At 30.6% G+C, this 7,789-nt stretch overlaps 1 long non-coding RNA gene across 2 annotated transcripts; it reads right to left on the bottom strand.

The window, feature by feature from the left end:
• Nucleotides 1-832: 832 nt before the first annotated feature.
• Nucleotides 833-3,933, bottom strand: LOC145140911 (uncharacterized). 2 transcript variants are annotated; one of them, XR_013722337.1, is made up of 4 exons: nt 3,736-3,933; nt 2,794-3,661; nt 1,842-1,940; nt 833-1,285 (listed from the first exon to the last, which is right to left on the bottom strand). It is a non-coding gene; the product is annotated as an uncharacterized LOC145140911 (long non-coding RNA). The 2 variants fall into 2 exon arrangements; XR_013722338.1 differs by having other exon boundaries at nt 2,794-3,612.
• Nucleotides 3,934-7,789: the final 3,856 nt, after the last annotated feature.

Here is a 7,789-nt window from a genome sequence, read left to right as displayed (position 1 = left end):
TATGTGAGGAAAAGGATGAATTGTGCAGATTTAAACTAACGAGGGATCATTCGTGCAAGTTTAAACCAAACGAGAGACGGTCCGAGTTAATTTTTAAAAATAGGGACTGAACATGCTTTTCGGCATATGCACGAGGGACGATTGGTGTAATTTACCCAAAATAATATTTTACTAATGAGGAATTTATTATTTGTGGAAATAATATTTATTGGAGAAATAACAACTTATAAAATATATCATAAAGTATGATTATTTATAAGTTATATATAATTATATCTTAATAAACTAGTTAGAGTTTATTTATATAAAAGGTAGTTTTATATAAAAGAGATATTTATATGTATGACTAGTTATATGAATATCATAATCATTTTATATAAATGATAGCCTTTATATATATATATATATATATATATATATATATATATATATATATATATATATATATATATATATACACACACGTGTATAAACTAGTCATAAGAGAATGGAACATCCTTTGGTTCCGTCCATTAACCATGAGGCCGAAAATGGGAGGAGACAAAGTATGCATGGCCTTTTGATTAGTTTACTAGGTTATAACCCGTGGGAACCACGGTTACAAATATAAACAAATATTGATAGTTAAAAATAATAATAATTAATTATTTATTTTCAAAAAATTATTATTTTATAGAGTTATGAGATTTTGATGTAACTCTAATGTTGGATTAAAATAAACATGTTAAACATTTTTTTAGGATACATATGATATTCTTTTTTAATAATTTGTTTTTTTGTATGTAGTATTTTATTATTCTTATTAGTTACAATTTAAATTCAATGCATTGGTAGTGAATTAATTGTTTTTTATTTTCATTTTCATAAACTGATAAATAAATTAAAATATAAAATATATAATTATTAATGTAAATTGGAGCAACATACATTTATTACAGACTCAATTAGGCTACACTTATGGTGCTTACAAGCTACAACGATGACGATATGTAAACAACCATAATAATATAAAAAATGTTCAAAACTAACATAACATTATTTGCCTTACTATTTTTTGCTAGTTTGATTACCTCTCCTCTACACCCATTCAAAAATTGGCGCTCTTATATACCATAAATAACATATTATTAAATAATTAAGTAAAATGGGTTGAATTAGATACAAAAATAAAACCTTTAGAACGCACTTCAACAGTTAGCTCACTTATGCACCATGTATAAATATGGGTTTAGCATTAGCTTCAGAACTCCACTATGCACATCATTACAATCTATTGATTTGCTAGCTGTTAAAAAAATGAAATCACAAGAAAAGTATCATCAACTAATACTTGGATGAAAACAAAACAAGAAAAAGAAAATAGGATGATTATGGAAAGGCTAACAAAATCTAAATAAAGTACAATACGAAAATTAACCTGAAGTTGCAAAAGAATTTAAATAAACACCAGTAGAAATAATAATAAGAGCAAAATGAACAATGAGTAGAAAAACAACTTAGCAAATGGCTTAAGTTATTATCTTTGAGAACACTTGTAGACAACAAAAAAAAGGTCAAGTTATTTATTTACATTTTTGCAATAAATCTAGAATTTCATTACAATTTATTTAACAGCTGGATAAACGTCTCGATATACAATGCTTTAATAAAAAAATTATAATAAAAATGTTGTAATTTAAAGAAATAAAAGTAGGATGCTATAGAACGAAGTAAAAGAAAGTATGTTGCTAGTTCTTGCAGTTAAACCAAATATTTATAATCAATCAAACATGTAGTTTGTTTAATTAATAATCGTAATCCCCATTTGGAAAACCATAAACTTAAGTAGAATAATTACATACCCAACCATCTGCATTTAGCTCTTCTTTCATAAAAAAAATGAATTTGTTGGTCTCTTTCTCGTTAAAAGCTATAAGAACTCATCATAATTATGCCCAAACCTACAAAACACAGTACAACTTCATAACTTATATCATTTACCTTGGAATCAACATGAACATATAGTTATTCAACCATAGCAAGTTCAATCCGTTTTCTAAAAGCAAAAATGACTTAGTTGTAAGTATCCATTACAGTAATGCTAGAAATTTCACGTTTTACATAAAGAGAAAAGAAGTTTGGCAGCTATATTATAGCTTCTACAACCATGCCTAAATCTTATAAAGTGTGAGGTAAACATATTTTAGCCAAAGTTTCATCAAATGGTTTTAGATCTTTCAATATAATTACCATGAAAAAACATATGCTACACCTTGTATTCATTTTCTTAAAAAAATAGAAGAACCAGTTTCAATTTTATATACTATAAAAGATGTGTTTAACCACAAAAGCAAAAAAGCATTTGTAACTTCGAAACCAAATTCTATAATAGAGTTATACACATTTGGACTTTAACTTCACTTATAAGATGCATAGAGTTTGCGATCGTCCACAAATTTAAAGAAATTTGACAAAAACATTAATAAAACTCATTGATGAGTGAAACAGAAAACTTTCAGGCCCATACATTTAGAGACAACATGATTTGTACAAACATCTTGATTTTCTCACAAATACTCTTATACTTGATTAGTTAATCTTGATAACTAATTGGGCTGGCATGCTAAGGGCAGGGGAATACGCAAATAGAAAATTCAAATACAAAGAAAATTGAGGGAAATTGATTTAGTTATATGATGGACGACTCTTAATCTTTGTTAACACAGCCATCTGCTAATATGAATTGTAATCATATCAAAACATCCTATAAACTATAATATTAACATTTTTAGATAAAAAACTGTCGGATGTTACCTTCCCGAGTTCGTTATCCTTGAATCATTGTTGAGGGAGTCCCAAATCTTTGGTACTTTTAAGGTATTTCCAATAGACGTATCGAAAATAGTATCAAAATCTTGCATTTCCTTTGCTTCTTCCTCTAAAGTCGACCAAACATATCACCATAGGACTCTAGGTTTTCGTTTGTCACTTCTAACGTTTCTAGTTGCGATCATGGTTCCTCCATTTGCAATTCAGACGCATCACATTAAACCCTGTACTTTACAGCGAAATCCCTAAAAGAGAAGATGAAAAACAAAAGAGAAACATAGACCATGAAAGCGAGAGAGATAAATATGGAGAAAATTTTGTGGATACAACACACTTATTGGGAGATAAATACGCTTTTTTATTATGTTTGAATTTATGATAGACTAATCTCACGGCTGATTTATAGGGGATTGCAAAGTCAATTTCAAATTCGAAAAACACGTAGAGAATTGTTCATAAAAGGGATAGCATTTCTAAATGAGCGACCAGTGGCAAATATTAAATACCAAGGCATAGTAGGGCGACACGGACAATCAGAACTACTCTTTTATTAGATAGGGTAAATAGATCTTGATAAAGATATTATCAACTGCTCTGGTAGATCAACAAAACATATTGTATGTATTCAATACCCAACTAATAGATGAAATCACCAGGTCTACAAAGATAACAAATATAGATGTACAAGTAGGAGTGAGTGCAAATCGAAACATTAGAGTGAAAATACGAATCGAGAGTTTGAGAACCGAAACTTCCCTTTTTGTAAGATTGATGTCGCCATGAATGTTGATAAACCAATCAAACCTACAATCGAAAGCCCTCTAATCAATGAATACACTGCTGAAATAAGCATCTGCGAGGTCGAAGAAGAAGAGAACGATAGCCATAAAAATAATAATCATAACCCAAATAACCTTTCGAATTTACCTTTCAAAATTGGGGAAATAGTTGTGGATCAACGTTAGGGGTAACCCTGGTTCCAATAACAAAAGCAATCAATTTGGGAGGAGACGTAAATGATAGGAGGAGACGTAAATGATGAAGAGACCAAGAAGAGCATTAAAAAGGATGGAGGTGAGATTAAGGAGTCAATTTCGTTCCTCAAATCATGGTGTTTTCTTAATCAAGTCGCAAATATTCGATAGCTGATTTCTCGGGTAGAATTTGGAAATTGTTTTCAATTTTTTTCCATGAATAAGGATTTCATTGAGGGACACTACGAGCGGGAAAATAATTGGTGGAGGGTCTAGAAAGATTACACGTGGCAAAGTGGTTGTGTAAAAGAGAGCCATGTGGCTGTTTAGGGAGGTTTTTATTAAGAGTAGATTCTACATGCATGCTTGTCCTCATGACCCATGCTTTAACTTGCTTTATGTAAGGTGCTTTATTAGCTTTTGTCTTGCATAAAATCTAAGGTATGAAGGCATTAGAAACTAGTTCTTGCAAGCCTCACTTTTGTTCTTCTTTGGAGCCTAAAATCGAGAGCACTTTGCTCTCTATGGGGCTGCCATATTTCGGAAGTTCAAGCCCTCTCTTGCATTTTGATATTAGACAAAGTCTCTTAGTTGCTTCACCTTAGAACATATATTTGGTATATATTTCTAAGGCTTATGAACAACTAATTACAAGTGCATACTAGCATGTTTTGATGGTTCTACTATTGCTTGGTGAATACTTCTAGAGAGCTCTTAATTTAGAACTTAATGTCATTTTCATCAAATTCCAACATCTCATGAGGATCAAAGTCTTCAAAGGTTGTTATGCTTTATCTTCTATGGTTGTTTTAATCTTTGTAACTCTTGCAAAATGATCATTGGTGGGTAAAATAGTTTTAGTTTTATTCAACAATTTTAAAGCTTCCATTGCCGTTTTTACCGTTTGTGAAACCGAATTTTCGAATAAAAACCCATCAGTTCGTGGTGTTGTTGGAAGGGTGTTCATCATATGGAGTGTAGAGGTGGGAAAATATGATCTAGACACCAGAACCTTCCACCTTTCCATCGAGCTGAACGCTAGAAACTACCTCCATATATGTTGGAAATTGTTGATCTAAATGTCGTTGAAATATTGGAGGTTGAGGGTTTGATGTGTCGTCGGAATACTAGAGTGCGAGGGTGGGGTTTAATGAGAGAACAAATAAATAAGGGGAAGGACCATTTTTTTAAATATGATTTATAATTAATAATACTAAATAAATAAAAAATAAATGGAAAATAAATAAATAAAGGGCATTATGGTCATTTCATATCTAGTATGGACTAAATTCGCAACAAAACACGCATTAGGGACGGAGTGTGCAACTTTTAAACAGACGAGGGACGGTCCGAGTTAATTTTTGAAAATAAAGACTAACCACGCTTTCTGACATGTGCATGAAGACGATTGTTGTAGTTTACCATTTAGAAAATTATGTGTGTGTGTGTATATATATATATATATATATATATATATATATATATATATATATATATGGAATAGTCTTACATTTTACCTAATTGTCTCTTGGTAAAATTGTTTGCCCTCGAATACTTATCAATACTAAACTTTTGAACTGTGGAAAGATTTAATGTTATTTTTATAACATCATGGTTTTAGGGCTAGAAGTTTTGGGTTTTTTGGTAAAAAAACTTTATGAGTTTATAATAAAATAAATTTAAGTGAAATAAATAAATAAAAGGAAGTAAATAATTTAGGATAATAATTATTATAAACTTTGTTACTAGTTTACAAATTGAAATGGGATAGAGTTTTGGCAATAAATTTAGACTTTGGTTAAAAGGGACCAAAAGTGTCATGTAACATCCAAAAAATCTCAATAAATTTTAATTTTTTAAAACAACTACAAAACCATTATTTAAAAATTATAATCATAATTAGAGTTTTCCCCAAGATCCCATATCATAAAAATAGGAATATGTGCACGATCACGCCTTCGTTTTCCCGCTATCATCTGAAGTACCTGAAACTATAAACTGAAACTGTAATCCAAAGCTTAGTGAGTTCCCCCAAAGTACCACCATACAATACATAACATATACAATCTTGCATGCTCGGTCCACAACCTCCCGGTTGGATTACCCTGACCCATAACCTCCCGGTTAGATTGCCCTGCATATCACGTACTGGGTCCACAACCTCCCAGTTGGATTACCCTGGCCCACAACCTCCCAATTGGATTGCCCCGGTCTATTGACTGACAACACAAAACAGTAGTCTCTGTTGGATTAGGTGTCTAGGCCTATAGCTATAATTGATATAAACTTGAATTGATAGTATCACAGTCCTTTTGGGTTGCCTTCAAACCTGACAATTGAATAGGATAACTGTTAGAGAGAGAATAATGATTTATTTATTTATTACTTGGTTAATAAATTAATTAGAAATCAAAATAAATAATTTATTAATGTATTATGGAAATAATATATTAAATAGTAATCATATTGTTTAATTAATATTTAATCAGAAATTAATTTTGGGGTCAAAGGAATTAATTAAAAGTGCAGGGACTAAAGGTGACAATATTCAATAGTTGAGCTTTGAGCAATTCTAAAACCTCCCTAAAGAGGGGGGGGGACGAAATCTAGAGTGTCCTAGGGTTTCTTGGGTTCTAAGGGTGTCTTTGATGCCTTAGGGGGGGAAGTTAAGGGATTAGGGTTATCTTGGATATACATGCCTTATCCAATACCTTCCTAACACCTATATAAACCCTCATTAGGGTTGAATTTCGTCTAAGACTTCCTTCTAAGAGCCTTGGATGAAATTTTGGCTCCTTCCCTCTCTCTCTCTATAGTTTTCCTTGGTTGCTTGGTTTGTTTGTGAACCATTAGAGGCGCGACACTTGTGGCGCTTGCTACCGAAGGTCTTTCAAGCAAGGATTCAAGGTTGTTTACAATAACAATCTTAAAGGTATGTATCATAACCCTTATTATATGATTTTCGATTATTATCCATAAATCTAGGGTTTATACTTTGTTGTTCATTATTGTATGTTCAATTAGAGAAAACGCAGATCTTCAATTAGGGTTGCATGCACACATAGGATTGTATGTTATGCTCGAAACTCATCATTGGTATCAAAGCCTAGGTTTAGTTTTCTATTGAATTGACACTAATATGAACTTGAACAAGGAGGAGAAAACATAATCGTCATTTTGTTCTTCGAATACGTTGTGGTGTTCTTCGAACACGACGTGTTGTACTGCAACACGGCGTGTTTGTGTCTCATATCCTGATTTCGGATTTTCTTACCTAACTTGATTTATTTGGTTAATATTTGGTAATTATCTTTTATTAAATCTGCCATAATCTGATTTTTGGTAATATTAGATAATTAAATAAGACCTAAATGTTAGGAGATAATTATGAATTGGTTAATGTTGATTTTATTTGATTATAATTATCCTTATGGATTTGATTAATAATTTAATTTATTGTTTAATTAAAGGATAATTAATCTATCAATAATTGGTTACTAAATAATTAATTTTGATTATTAATTGGACTTAATAACTAATGTTAATTTTAGGGTTGTTTGAGGTTTAAATTAAAAGGTTTAATTTTTAAAAATTAAAATGTAAGCCCAAAATTACATTCTTATGGATTTTATTGATAATTTAATTAAATGATTGATTAAAGGATAATTAATAAATCCATATATGATTTAAATTTAATTAAATTAAAAGTTTAATTTATTAAAATATTAAACTCTTGGAATTTTAAAATGTTTAAAATTCACCTTATACTATATATATAATTAAAAGTTTAATATATATTATATGTATAAAAAAGTCAGTAGAACCGCTAGTACACCTCATTCACGAAACCATACTATAAGGGGAGTTTAAGGAAGCGGCATGTAAACTGACTGTCATTGGGTATCCATTCTTACCCACCGCTCTCTTGTATGGTGGAGGTCATTAGCCGAATGGGTTCGATAGGACAATTAATCTTCATTAAAAGTATAATGATAAAGTAACTAAAC

This window comes from Lactuca virosa, chromosome 9 (genome assembly GCF_052849685.1).
Source record: "Lactuca virosa cultivar CGN04683 chromosome 9, Lactuca_virosa_CGN04683_v6, whole genome shotgun sequence".
Classification (NCBI taxonomy): domain Eukaryota; kingdom Viridiplantae; phylum Streptophyta; class Magnoliopsida; order Asterales; family Asteraceae; genus Lactuca; species Lactuca virosa.
Note: the sequence above shows the minus strand (reverse complement) of the source record. Positions and strands in the feature narration are given on the sequence as shown.